The sequence below is a fragment of the Vanessa cardui genome, chromosome 19 (genome assembly GCF_905220365.1).
Source record: "Vanessa cardui chromosome 19, ilVanCard2.1, whole genome shotgun sequence".
Lineage (NCBI taxonomy): Eukaryota > Metazoa > Arthropoda > Insecta > Lepidoptera > Nymphalidae > Vanessa > Vanessa cardui.
Window position 1 is genome coordinate 1,551,107 of NC_061141.1, and position 14,840 is coordinate 1,565,946.

A 14,840-nucleotide genomic window follows, 5' to 3' on the forward strand; every position below is an offset into this window, starting at 1 on the left:
GTAACTACTGAGTTTCTTGCCGGTAATTCTCGGTAGAATCTATTTTCCGAACCGGCAGTAGCTTCACTTAAGTGTTAAATGAAGATTCAAAAGTTCTTGTAAAAGCCTACTTGAATAAAGTTTATTTTGATTTTGATTTGATTTTGATTATGAAATGAAGACAACGCGCCGCATTTCGAAATTGTCTTTGTCTGTGGACAGACAGATTCGTGAGAAAAGGCTAAGTGTGTTTATAAAAGATTTTGTGTATATTGGCTTTAATTTTAGATGTTTTTTTATATAATAGGGAAATTTACACAGTGGCGGCGTTAGGTGTTGCGGCCAACGTCAACGCCAATGCAATGGGCCTCGCATCCAAAATTTGAAAAAAAACAAGGGCCTCGCAAACTCTTGCCCCAATTTAGATTCAATCTAGCGCCGCCACTGGTAAGAAACAGCCATACAACAAAACATTGGGATCAGAGTACTGAAAAAAAAAAACGCAAACTGTATCTTACCTACATTAAGATTCGTTCTTGCGCCGCCAGTGAGCGTACTGGTAAACAATGATGGTATGACGCTGTAGGAAATTTTAACCAATCCTAACATCACCAATGCGCTGCCAACCTTGGGAACTAAGATGTTATGTGACGCATTATGTTGGCGGATTGGTGATGCTAGGAATTCTTAATATTTCTCACATCGCTAATGTCAATGTGCATTAATAACTTATGATTCAAACTTCACACACACACATTCATAACCATATGCATTTATTAGTAATACATTACAATACAAAACATTTGACGGTATTATTTTTAAATAAACAAAAGTCAGAATAACAACCGCCAAATATAGTGTCAGTCATGCTACCTCATAGTTAGTGGCTTAGTATTTATCATATTCATTTTTAATGTCTTTTTATTCGGGTAAGTTCCTTGTAATGTTTTTCTTCTTGTGTAATTTTTTTTTTTTCAAGGATAAGGGCTTTATAATTTTAGTTTTTTGTTCTTATAATTTCATTTATTTATTTTCGTTTGCGCGCATGTGATAATGTTTACCTAATAGTCAGGGGCCATCTGAAAATCAGTGCTTAATGCACAGCACAGCTTATACTGAGATGAACCCCTTGCTACCTACACTGTCTTCTTTAAATTTAATTATTTTCCTGTGTATAATCGATGTAATGTGTGTTTATGTGTAGCAAATAAATAGTTTAAATACATATTAAAAGTAACATTTTTTTTATTAAAAATAGAATGAACATTGCTTTTTCAATTTAATAAATCTTTTTTACTATCAGCAGTTTAAATACGAAAAGTCCTTTCAGTATTGATTTTAAGCACCTATTAAAGCTTTTTTCATTTGAGCGAATTTTCCGTATTTACAATGTAACTAATGTGTCTAATTTCAACGAAATTCTGCCACATGTAAAAACAACAAACCACGCTTGAGCAGCGTAGTGGAATATACTCCTAACCACAAAAGAGATTATAATATTCAGAAATCGTACACAATAAATTAGAGAATAACAGCTGAACATTACTTCATACCACCTACGGTCACATACGAAACGGTTCCATAAGGTTCATGGTTACATGTTTAACATGAAAATAATAATAATAATTTTATAATCATTAAATAGTAATAGTAGGTATAATTACCTTCTTCTTCTGCCTGAATAGACGCTGTAGGGACCAGTACCAGACCAGTGTCTCAGTACCCCGAGAATCCCCCAAGGTGTTGGTCGGCCCACATATGAGGGCAGCATATGTGGGCCGACCGTCAGGGCATAACGGTAGCATGCGAAAGCGACCTCGTGGCGCCCACCGAAATGATGGAGATGGTACCGTTGGTTTTTTAGTAGGTATTCTGATGTACCTGGGCGCGCTCGGTGTCTAGACCTTCGGGGAGTCCTACATACCCCCCCACATCCATAGTGGGGGAAAAAAAATATAGTAGAAAATATAATATAATGACTGTTAGTCATACAACTTGCTACCAGGTAGCAATGATTCAATGAAAACAGCTCGATCATTCATTTACAACGCTTGTGAAAGTATAATCTCTTATTTTATAGCACTCTTTATACGATCGTAAACTCTCATTATTTTCCAAAGCGTCAGCTTAGGGACGATTTTATTATATTAATCGTCATAAACAAAACATTAAGTGGTACGGGGCCACACTTTTAAAAGTATCAGACCGTAAATCTCTGCTTGATTTTATATATAATAATACTCTAGAGGTTAATGATAGTATACAATGAAAGAGAAAACATTTTTAGTAAGTGTTTTGTAATATATATATGTAAAAACGAAAGAATCACTCATGATTTGATTTGACGACCTCCGTGTTCGAGTAGTGTTCATGGGTATGCCACGAGGTCCCGGGTTCGATGCCGGCCGAGTTGATGTAGAAAAAGTTCATTAGTTTTCTATATTGTCTTGGGTATTTGTGGTACATTGGGATCAGAGTAATGTATATGACGTTGTCCAATATTTATTTACTTATTTGATGAATGACGAAATCTAGAAATCTAAGAAACTATACACTTGAAATTTTGGCCCTTATAGGATATAGCCATCCGGTATGAACGGATTTTACGAAAGTCTATTCCTAAGGGTGTAAAACGGGGATTGGTACTTTGTTTTATAAATTTCGCGTGGGTGAAGCCGCAGGTTAAGCTATTACATTTTTCTTTCTTTCGACGGGTTTTTTCGCGAAAATTATTTTAGACAATGACATTTTTTCTTTGCAAATTTTTTAGCAAATAATTACCTAGATTTGACCTTGTAAATAAAGTAAGCGCCAGTTTTTTATTCGCGTTTATTATATTTGCGCTCAGCGAATCAAAAAAAAAGGAGTATGACAAGAAAACATGTATGGGCTTTTCGGAACGTAACGATCACTTGTAAAGAAACACATCGTGAGACATTCATAAGAAGGCTAAATTTTACCAAACAAAAATCCAACAAAATACAATGAATGTAGAACCTACCTCTTTTTATCAGAAGAGAAAGAAGGTCATTTAAAAACTGATAACATCATCACATAGGAATAGGAATATGAAACAAAGTCGCTTACCGCTGTTTGTGCATATATTTGCTTAGATCTTTAAAATTACAATGGATTTTGATACGGTTTTTTTAATATGTAGTGATTAGAGAAAAGGTTTTCGTATGCAACACTTATAATTTTTTAAGTTTCTTATGTGATTTTGTAAACAAATTCTGTATACTTAGTAAACTTGATATCTTTAATTAGCGATACACTGTCAATGGTGTCTTAAATTAATTAAAGATATTCGACGCTATTATGACCGAACAGGCTCTACTATCAGCGATGACAATGAAATTTAAACAATACTCCGAAATGGTATTATTACGCCCACTTCAACTCAAGGCGCTTAATTGTTTTTAAATTAATTCTTATAAAAGTTATTGAGAAATATCATCCTAATTGGTTTAGGCCACGTGTTATACAAGGAAGGTGTGTGCGACTTTTTTTTAATAAAGCATAATATATTAACAGGTCCAAATCCAACCAATAGTCAACACTACTACTACTACTTTTACTTTCTACTTTTACTTGGTGGTAGGTCTTTGTGCAAGCCCGCCTGGGTAGGTTGGACCCACTCATCAGATATTCTACCACTAAATAACAGTACGCAGTATTGTTGTGTTCCGGTTTGAAGGGTGAGTAAGTCCAGTGGTCCAGAGGAAAAGAGAAGGGTCCAGTGTGACTACAGGAACAAGGGACATAGCATCTTAGTTCCCAAGGTTGGTGGCGCATTGACGATGTAAGGAATAGTTACTATTTCTTACATCGTCATTGTCTATGTGTGATGGTGACCACTTACTATCAGGTGGCCCATAATCTCGTCCGCCAACCTATTACATAAAAAAAAAATACTACTACTATATACAGCTGGAGAGGTAGATTTCTGATTTAACTACAGATTTCTTTCAGAAAGAATACAAAACACAAACAAATACAAAACACTCTCGGATCGTGCGGACGTGTGCATTGTGCTAGTTAAAAAGATTAAAATATTTAAATAAAATCGCAGTTGTTGTTTTAACGAAAGTGACACTTACAAACAAATATTATTAAAGTATTAATTTGTGTGAACAAATCCATCATCTAAATCCTGTGTGTAAGCGCAGTGCTATACGCACCCGCCCCCCAACCCGCAGGAGTAAAGAAGACAATTGCAATTTTTCGACTCGCTCACTCACACGCACTTGCTACGTACTTAATACTTAAGGATGAGTACAAAGGAAGCATCGAATAGCGGAAATCTCGGACGCGGCGACACTGCTGGTTCTACACCTAATTTGTCTATTCAAGATGAAGAGGAGACAAATATCAATATACATCCACGAAAACGCAAAGAGCGTTCATTGGAATATGAAATTAAAAATGACCTGTCAGATTTTCGAAAAGATATTAATAAATATCTTAAGGAATTCTCGATCGCACAAAACGAAACTTTACGCCTTATACGACAAGAAATTACTGGAATGCGAGAAGAAATAAAATGTATAAAATCTACTTCCGAAAACTTAGTTACAAAATATAACACATTAGAAAAAGAAATTGAAACACTAAAAAAAGAAAATAGTACGGCACAAAATAAAATTGCGAAAATTGAACAGGACATTCCATCAACAAATTATGAAAATAAAAATAAATCGCTGTCGCTTGTAAACGAAGACCTCATCCTCGAACTCAAAGATCGTTGTAATCGAGAAAAAAATATTGTCATAGTGGGTATTCGTGAATTGTGTGATAAAAATTTTACTGCTCGGCGAAAATACGACGAACTTGAATCTTTTAAAATTATTACTTCCATATATGATCAATGTCCGAAACCAATAAAAACCATGCGTCTTGGTAAATACAAACCAGACAAAAATAGACCTTTGAAGGTGTTTTTTAATGGTACCGATATTCCTAAGAAAATACTCAGTAATAAGTCTAAATTAGACAAGCAATTCAAAATATATTCCGATCAAACACCGTCTCAAAAAAAGTACATGAAACAACTAACGGACGAACTACAAAAACGAAAAAATAATGGCGAAACTGATATTATAATTAAATATATACAAGGAATACCTAAAATAATAAAATCAAAAAACGATTAGCTAACACTATTAAAAACACCAATAATATAAAACCGATTGATATAAATGCCCATTTTGTTTCTCACTATTTAATTCAAAAATATAGTGATTTACCATTTATATCAAGTTCCTTAAAATTCTTTTATACCAACTTACGAAGTATACGAAAGGCTGGCAAGTTTGAAGAAATTGAATGTATTCTAAAAGCTGTTACGAAAAAAATTCATATTATTGTTTTTACTGAAACATGGATTAGATCGGAGGAAGATGCAAATCTATTCAAACTACAAAATTATACTCATATCTATAACTTTAGACAAACCTGTAGAGGAGGAGGAGTATCTATATTTATACATAACTCGATACAATTTGAAATAACAGAAAAAATAACAGAAACCGGAAATCACTACTTGTGGGTATTTTTGAATAATTATGCACTACATGTAGGTGGAATCTATACACCTGGTGATAGTAATGTAAGTGACTTTTTAGATATATATTCCTCTCAATTGGAGAGAAGAAAGAGAACCATTGTCTTTGGTGACTTTAATCTCGATTTACTAAGTAAAACTAATAATATAACTAACTATAAGAAGGTTATAGAACTTGCCGGATATGATATTTTAAACAAAATTGAAAAAGAATTTAACACTAGAGAAACAACTACAACTAAAACTATTTTGGACCACGTATGCACCGATTTAAATAACGACAGATTTACTTTTTCTATAATAGAATCTTCTCTATCCGACCACAAACAAATGTTTATTGAATTGTTGAAACGTAAGGCACCAACATACCAACGTGTTGAATATACTGCTATTGACTACAGCAGACTCTTGAAAAATGCTTCTGAATTTGAATACATTAATGAAGAACATGACTACTACTATTTAGAAAATTTCATACTGCAGTGTATTACGAAAAATAAAATAACAAAAGTTAAATCAATAAATCTACCGAGGAATGATTGGATAAGTAAAGATATTATCAACATGATAGATAAACGCAATCTTTTATGGTCATTGGTAAAACAAAATAAAAATGATGAAGAAATTAAAAAACTGTTTAATACAGAAAGAACTCGGGTGAATGAAATGATAAGATCATCAAAGAGCAAATATTACCAAAAGGCTTTTAACCAATGTAGAAAGAAACCGAAGAAAATGTGGGATCTACTTAACAATCTAGCTTTAAACAAACAAAAAAGTGACTGTGTTCTTCCAAAACTTAATACACAAACGGGTGCTGTGACTGATGGTAACGAGATCTGTAAGTTATTTAATGATTTCTTTTTGACGATAGGTACTAGATTAGCAAATAACATTTCAAAAAAATTTCACTCAGGCGTTATTCACACTCTAATGTACAAAGAAAACCATTACCATGAAACTGTCTTGTGTCAGCTGCAGCCGTGCACTGTCAAAGAAGTCACAAATATAATAAGTAATTTAGATTGTAACACTAGCACTGGTATTGACGGAATCAGTACAAAAGCACTTAAATGTATAAAAGGAATAGTTGTCACTGATCTAGTTAATTGTATAAATAAATGTTTACTACAAGGCAAATTCCCTGATAGCCTTAAAATTGCAAAAGTTACTCCAATTTACAAATCCGGTTCGAAATCTGATCCAAGTAATTATAGACCAATATCAGTACTGCCTGTGATATCTAAAATATTTGAAAAAATAATATATAATCGACTAAATGATTACTTAGATAGGAAAAATTTTTTAATAAAAGAACAATACGGTTTTAGGTCGCAGTCAAATACACTCTCTGCAGCTATTGATGTAATAACTAAACTCAAAACAAATATTGACCAAAAACATATATCTTTAGCCATTTTCATTGACCTTAAGAAAGCTTTTGACACCGTTAGTCATGTTAAATTGTTACAAAAGTTAAGAAACATCGGTATCACCGGGTCAGCATTCAGTATTTTAGCTTCTTACCTTACGAACCGTCAACAGATCGTTAAAATATCTGATTTTAAAAGTGAGCCCCGAACCATAACATGCGGTATTCTTCAAGGATCCATATTAGGACCATTGCTCTTTTTAATTTATGTAAACAACATCACAAACTTAAATCTCTCAGGTGATTTGACGCTATACGCAGATGATACATGTATCTTTTACTTTGCTCATTCAATTCATGACATCATAGCTCAAGCACAAAAAGACTTAGACTTGTTACATGAATATTTTTCTTACAATCTATTAACAATAAATACCACAAAAACATCATACATGATATTTAGTGCAAAGAATAAAAAAATACCAAATCATATTCCACTATCCATTAATAATGTTATTTTACAAAGATCGAATTGTGAAAAATATTTAGGTTTAATATTGGATGATAAATTAACATGGGGCCCTCATATAAATAAAATAACATCAAAATTAACTTCACTAACAGGTGTTTTACGTAAAATATCAAACTATGTTCCACACAAATTTAGACCCATCATATATAATTCCCTTGTTAAACCACATTTAGAGTACCTGATAGAAATATGGGGATCTACTACAAAGACTTACATTAAAAAAATACAAATCGTTCAAAATAAACTTATTAAAGCCCTATTTCGTTACAACTACCTTACACCAACTACAGAGTTGTATAAAAAAACTGGTTTTTTCAATATTAAACATATTTTCACATACAAGACATGCATTCTAGTAAAAAAAATACTGAAAAAACACATACATACGAATATAACATTAACACAGCGCACCTTCAGTCACAGTCTAAGGAATAAATACAAAATTTATGTTCGTCATCCACGAACAAAAACATTTGGAAAGAACAATCTACTTTTTGAGGGAGCTCAGCTTTTTAACAATTTGCCACATACTATAAAAGAAATGGAAAATATAAATGTATTTAAAAAAAAGCTAAAGTTGTATATTAAAGAAAAAATCCTATAATAATAAAATTGTAAGTTTGTTTATACTTTGTTTAAAATAATTTTATAAAATATGTATTTAAATTTCTTCTTTGCTTAGTTATATTATATCTGTGTGATGCATGCTTCCAAGATACGAGAACTCTAAAATTTTTGTAATCTAGTATATAATATTCTGTAATCTCATTTAAGTGAATTGTAAATTCTTATGAGAAATAAAGTTCTTTAACCACAAAGTGTTTCCATCATAACCTTAATATAAATCTGTAATGAGTTGAATATGAATGAATAAAATGAAATGATGAAAAACAGTTACGTCCTCTTTTGTTTGAAGAACTTCAGCCAAAGATGAAAAAAGGGTTTCTTGATTGAAGTATATTAAATTTAATAAGCGTAAAAAGTTACTGGCTGGTTATAGTAAAACTAATGTATTTGACGTTAAAAATTACACTTCTAAAATTAACAGTATTTCACTAATATCTTACGCACGTATCATGCATATAAACTATCCTTTTTAATCGTTCATTTATCTATTAAAAAAACCTCATCAAAATCCATTGCGTAGTTTTAAAAATCAAAGTATACATAGGAACAGACAGCGGGTAGCGACTTTATTTTAGACTATGCCGTCACCTATATGTATGTGTTAATTATGAAAGAATAAAATAATTAAAAGTGTAAATATCATAACCCATTAATATAACGTAATTTTTATATTCTAAGATATCCATAAAATGTAGTAACAAATAAACCATGACTAAAAAATATTAATTCAAATATGAATTCTTACTAAATGAAACAAATGTCAGCGTCATTACCACAAATCGAATCCTCGAGATCGTTCGGGAGAGCCGTCAATTATCCCGAATAAACTCGAAAGTCGTCGCAAAGTTCCTCCTCATTTCGTAGGATAAACGATCCGATGAGGAAATGAGGAGCGATCGAACGGACGATCAGGCATAAAATAAGTGTTTGCGGTTCAGAAGCGGGCTGCAGAGATTTCCTTTAAGATATTCGGCTATTGGGACTTTGTTCGGATGGAGTCCGCAATCAGGGACGACAAAGGAATCGAGACAATGCTCCTTAATGGCAATCTTTTCCGTCTTTTTGCTATCCGTCTAAGTTAAAGAGGTCATATATTTTTTTAATTAATACTTAGTTTTTTTTAATTTTTCAGAACACTTTAATTTATTCGTGTTACTTTACAAAATAATAGATAATACCTAAAAAAACGCTTTCACGCCAAAAAACTACCGGTGTGCTTTAAAAGAAATTTGGTACACAAATCGTCTATAGCCTGAGAGAGGACATAGGGTACTTTTTAATCGAAAAAAAGTGTTGTAAACAAAGAGGTCTTACATCAATGTGATAGATAAAATTAATTTGTTAATATATTCATATTTTCAACGCGAACACGCCATGGGTGATAGCTAGTTTAATATACCTGTACAAGCACTACCTTTGACTTCTCTCATAAATAAAAATAATAATTGCTTAAAAGACAAGTCAATGAACTTTTGCCGTTAGTATCAATCTTGTCTTGTTGATCCTAGCCTGAATATTTGATAACATAAAATTTACAGTATTATTGGGCATTCGTATGTGTACCAATTTTTAAGTGCATCAGATATTCTGAAGATGCTGCAAATTAAGGCCCAGCTATTAAAGGGCAGAAAAAGAGATTTTAATACGACATGAGCATTTCTTGATACCAAAACGTAAAAATATATAATCTTATATAGCTTGGTGTAGGATAATGACAATGGGGAAGTTTCGATGGGATAAATTCCAAGATCGAGGAACGCCCCCATGAGGTGTTGCCCTCTTTTTTAGCAATTTTGCAAAATCTCTTAGCACTCCTCTGCAATCTAATCTAAAATCAATGATGCCTTCAAATCTTTTCCTTTTACAATTTTGTGTGTGGGCTTATCAGTTAGTTAGGTTGATATATACATATATAGATTATTTATTTAAATATTATAATAATGTAATTTTATTTATGAAAACTATTTAATTTATAAGTGCATAAGATAAGTTATTCTATTATATAACAAGGGATAAAATCATTTAATAGAAGGTATTTAATTTGAGGATTAGCATACGATAACATCTCCTCTATTTTTAATTATTTGATGTAAATTTCAAGTATAAGTTAGTAGCATTAACGTCATGTTTTAACTGTTAATAGTTTGTAAATTAGTAGTTGACCAAGAATTGAGTACACCTTTTCTAACGATATATGTTTTCATAATTACTTCATTTTTCTACTATATTATAAATGTATAACATAGCTTAATTCAAAACAGCAGATATGTTTGTCTGAAGGAAACATTTATATATTTTTTTTATAGTCTATATATAATAGTCTAGTATAATAGTCTCGTGAACAAGACATTCGTAGACAATGTCGCAATATCGAGCTCCACCGAACAAAAATAAAAAACATGGTAAATATCACGAAATTAATAACTTTAATATTTACATAAATATTTATATTGTAGCTTGATATCGGCCTACGATATGTAATAGACAATCCAGCCCTCTTAATTTACTCAGTAACTTGAACTCAACCTAGAACAGAAACTTGGAATGTCAGAATATAATATGCGATATTGACTATAATCATTATAGAAATTATAGTGTACACGATTACACGTGTCAAAATGGCGCACCACTGTGAATTGGTTGTCAATATTTCAAGAGCGAAATATGATTACGAATAATGTTGTCTTAAATTTTCGCGATTATTACACATTTAAATAAAACTAATTATAACGAATTTGAATCGCGTATATTAATTATTTTTTTTTAACATCCCGACGTTTCGAGCACTTTGCAGTGTTCGTGGTCACGGGTAGACTAAGATGACATTTGTCTATTTGAAGAACAAAGGAAATATTATTGACAACTACCGCCAACGATTTCTCAATTGTTATCTTGAGGTTTATCTTACATAGGCCAAACAAAGAGAAGTATCGGTACCAGGGTCAAGGAACATATAGGAGATGTCAAAAATAGGCGTTCTTCAAAGTCTGCAGTCTGTGAACATGCTCTGGATAATCCTAACCATTTTATCCGATTTGATAAACCACAGATCCTCGCTAGAAAACACAGATTCATTCCTAGAATGATACGCGAGGCTATTGAAATTCAAAAACATCCGAACTTCAATAGAGAAGATGGTTGGAGACTTTCTAACACCTGGGATCCACTTATTAAAAATTTAAAATCCCTAATCCAACAGACTGCAAGACCTAAAGATACAGTTAGTGCCTTCTGCGTGCAACCGGAACGTTACTCAAGATATCAATTGAGAAATCGTTGGCGGTAGTTGTCAATAATATTTCCTTTGTTCTTCAAATAGACAAATGTCATCTTAGTCTACCCGTGACCACGAACACTGCAAAGTGCTTGAAACGTCGGGATGTTAAAATAAAAAATAAAAAAATTAATATACGCGACTCAAATCCGTTATAATTAGTTTTATTTAAATGATTACGAATTCTTACAGAATCGCACAGCTGATCGTAGAGTAATGTGTTACTGTAACAAGTATGTAAATACATACAACAAAAACATCAGCCTGTAAATTTTCTCACTGCTGGCCTAAGGCCTCCTCTCCCTTTGAGGAGAAGGTTTGGAACATTTTCCATGACGCTGTTCCAATGCGTGTTGGTGAAATACAAATGTGGAGGATTTTTTGTGAAATAAGACACGCAATCTCACGATATTTTCCTTCACCTTCATATGAATATTCAGTGATGCTTGCCTGGGTTTGTACCCGCAATCATCGGTTAAGATGAACGCGTTCTGACCACTGGGCCATCTCGACTGTAAATACGTATTATGTAGAAAACATATGGTGTATAACAATTAATATTTATCACTGATACTATTAATTTCGCGTCGCCCGTCTCGTCACGCCAAATGCAGCCGTTGCATCGCGATCGTTACGGATAGATCACTCTTGATACATGCTTTTATACGTATTATTTAATACATTTTATTAACTTTATTTTCATTAAAAATATTTTATAAATACTTTTATGATAACATAAATAAATCATAAATATAAATATTATTATAAAAGGTAACAGACTCTCTAGCCTCTTGCAATTTTTTCGGAAAAACCCTATTCTTTCTGGATTTTTTTCTACGAGACAGATCAAAGAGGCTTTGGGGTCATGTCGATATAACCTATATATACACACATGTAGCTATCCTTATCGTTCTGTACTCCGCTCGTGGCTTGTCCTGTCGCGATTTCAAAATGTAAGCGATGTTAATATCTTTCGATATACGGTTATTTAAAAAATCTAACTAAACTAAACTAGAAACTCGTTGACATTGATAAAACTGTTTGTTGGAGCCGATAGTGAAATCCTATTTGCAATATTCCGTATTAATATATACTATAAATAATTCTAAAGAGCTAAAATTTTTTTGTATATAATAGGGGTTTATATCCGGAAGTCATGATCGAATGCTAAACATATTTTCATTGAAAGCTACATTATTCTTGAGTGCTATGAAGTAGGAAATATGTTTATATCAAAACATTTGCCTTATTAATAATATGCACCCTTGCGACGCCGAAACGTTTTCTAAGACCAAATTTCTTTTGACAATTTTCAAAAGTACCATACTCTTTCTATCTGATGTTTATTGAAGCACTACATTATATCTGAAGTAACCAATTATATTTTATCTGAAGTAATCAGTTGTTAAAGTGCATACATCTTAAACGATGATTGCCGGTTCAAATTCGGGCAAGCACCAACGAACTTTGTTGTGTTTGTAATTCATTTCGAGGAGTCCTTAGCCTAGCAGTGGAAAATTTACAGGCTGTTGATGTAACCAATTATAGTTCCTTGTTTTTTTAAATGGTCATGATCATAAAGAGAGGAAATTAAGCGAAGGCACGAACACTTAGCCTCGGTGGAATCGATACAAAGATAAAGAAAAAAATAATTCAGGGTGCGATTAAATACTTAAAGAGGCTGAAGCTGGAAATTGTTTTTGGGCTTTTTGTTTTAGCAAATAACTAAGGATTTAATAGATCTTTTACTATAAAATTAACGTTAATTCTTATACATTTTTGATATATTTCTTATACCATCGGAAGGCGGACGGGCCGTGGCCAAAATGACCATCTGATGGTAAGTGATCACAACTGCTTATGAACTTTTTTATATATGTTCGCGCTCCCAACCTCGGGCACCGAGATATTATGTTCCTTGTTAGTGTAGTTATTATAGATATAGTATTATAATGCTGGATCTCACTCTTTAAACTGGAATACTAGTGCTGGGTATTACTGCTCAGCGGTAGAATTTATGATGAGTGGGTGATATCTGACGAGCTTATACAAAGTCGTCAAGATAATACTTATGAGAAAACACAGATTGATAAAAAAGAGTAACTGCTGAGTAACCTGGTAGTATACATTATGAACCGGTGGTAGCTTTAGATGGTAAGTGGTCACCATCACCCATAGACAATAACGCTGTGAGAAATATTAACCATTCCTTACATCGTCAATGTGCCATCAACCTTGGGAACTAAGATGCTATGTCCCTTGTGCCAGTACACTGGCTCACTCACCCTTCAAACCGGAACACAACAATACAGCGTACTGTTGTTTGGCGGTAAAATATCTGATGAGTGGGTGGTCATACCCAAGCGGGCATGCACAAAGCCCTACCACCAAGTAAAGTGTAGCTTTGAATGTAAATCAATAGAAGATATTTAGATTTTGATAAACATAAATGACTAAATAAATGCATTCAAAGCCTCAAGATTATTTATTTGACAACAGCAGACTATAGTGATACGCAATATCCCGTACTGTAATCGCTTCATTCGCTCATGAAGGTATGATTTACGAGATCCGTGAATGCTTAGTGGGAGACGACGAGGTATAGATAACGCCCAAAACTGGGATATACCTAATGTATTACACATTGTAACTGTACTGTGTAATTGCTATTATTTGAACCAAATTTGTTTGGTAAAGATTATTCAAGCCATCTTAGAGCATAGCCTGGGCCATGGTGAATTATAAATAAATAAATAAAATTATAAATATTGGACAACATCATTAATCTGATCCCAATGTAAGTAGCTAAAGCACTTGAGTTATGGAAAATCAGAAGTAACGAAGGTACCACAAACACCCAGACCCAAGACAACATAGAAAACTAATGAATTTTCTACATCGACTCGGCGGGAATCGAACCCGGGACCTCGGAGTCGTCGAATTTAATTGAAATAAAAAAAATTACCATCATTATTGAGATGTACATTTGACTAGTAGAATATAGTGTTTGTAGATATATGTAGTTTGTAAGTTAGAAATTACAAATTGTTTCAAAATCCAGCCACATCAGAAATATCATAATTTTATTCATTATCCATAATCAGCTTCGTTATCTATAATTATCAACATGATAATCTCTTTTTCAACCGACTTCAAAAAGGAGGTTATCAATTCGTCTGTATTTTTTTTAATGTTTGTTAGCTCATAACTTTTTATGATATATTTGATATTTTTTTTTCTTTGAAAGGTAGTACTTGAAATAAAACTAGCTATAACGGATTTGAATCGCGTATATTAAGTAAAGTGTAACTATAACTACGTTATATAATCGTAAATCGTCCTTTAAGTTGTCTAATATTTTTCATTTCATTTTACTTAGAAGGACTCTAAAAATATGTTCAATACGCAATTATTTGTAATACTTTTTAGTGCATATTTATTTGTTTTAAAATAGTGTTTTGTTTGAAGTCGGTTTTTCTTTTTGTTAAAATTT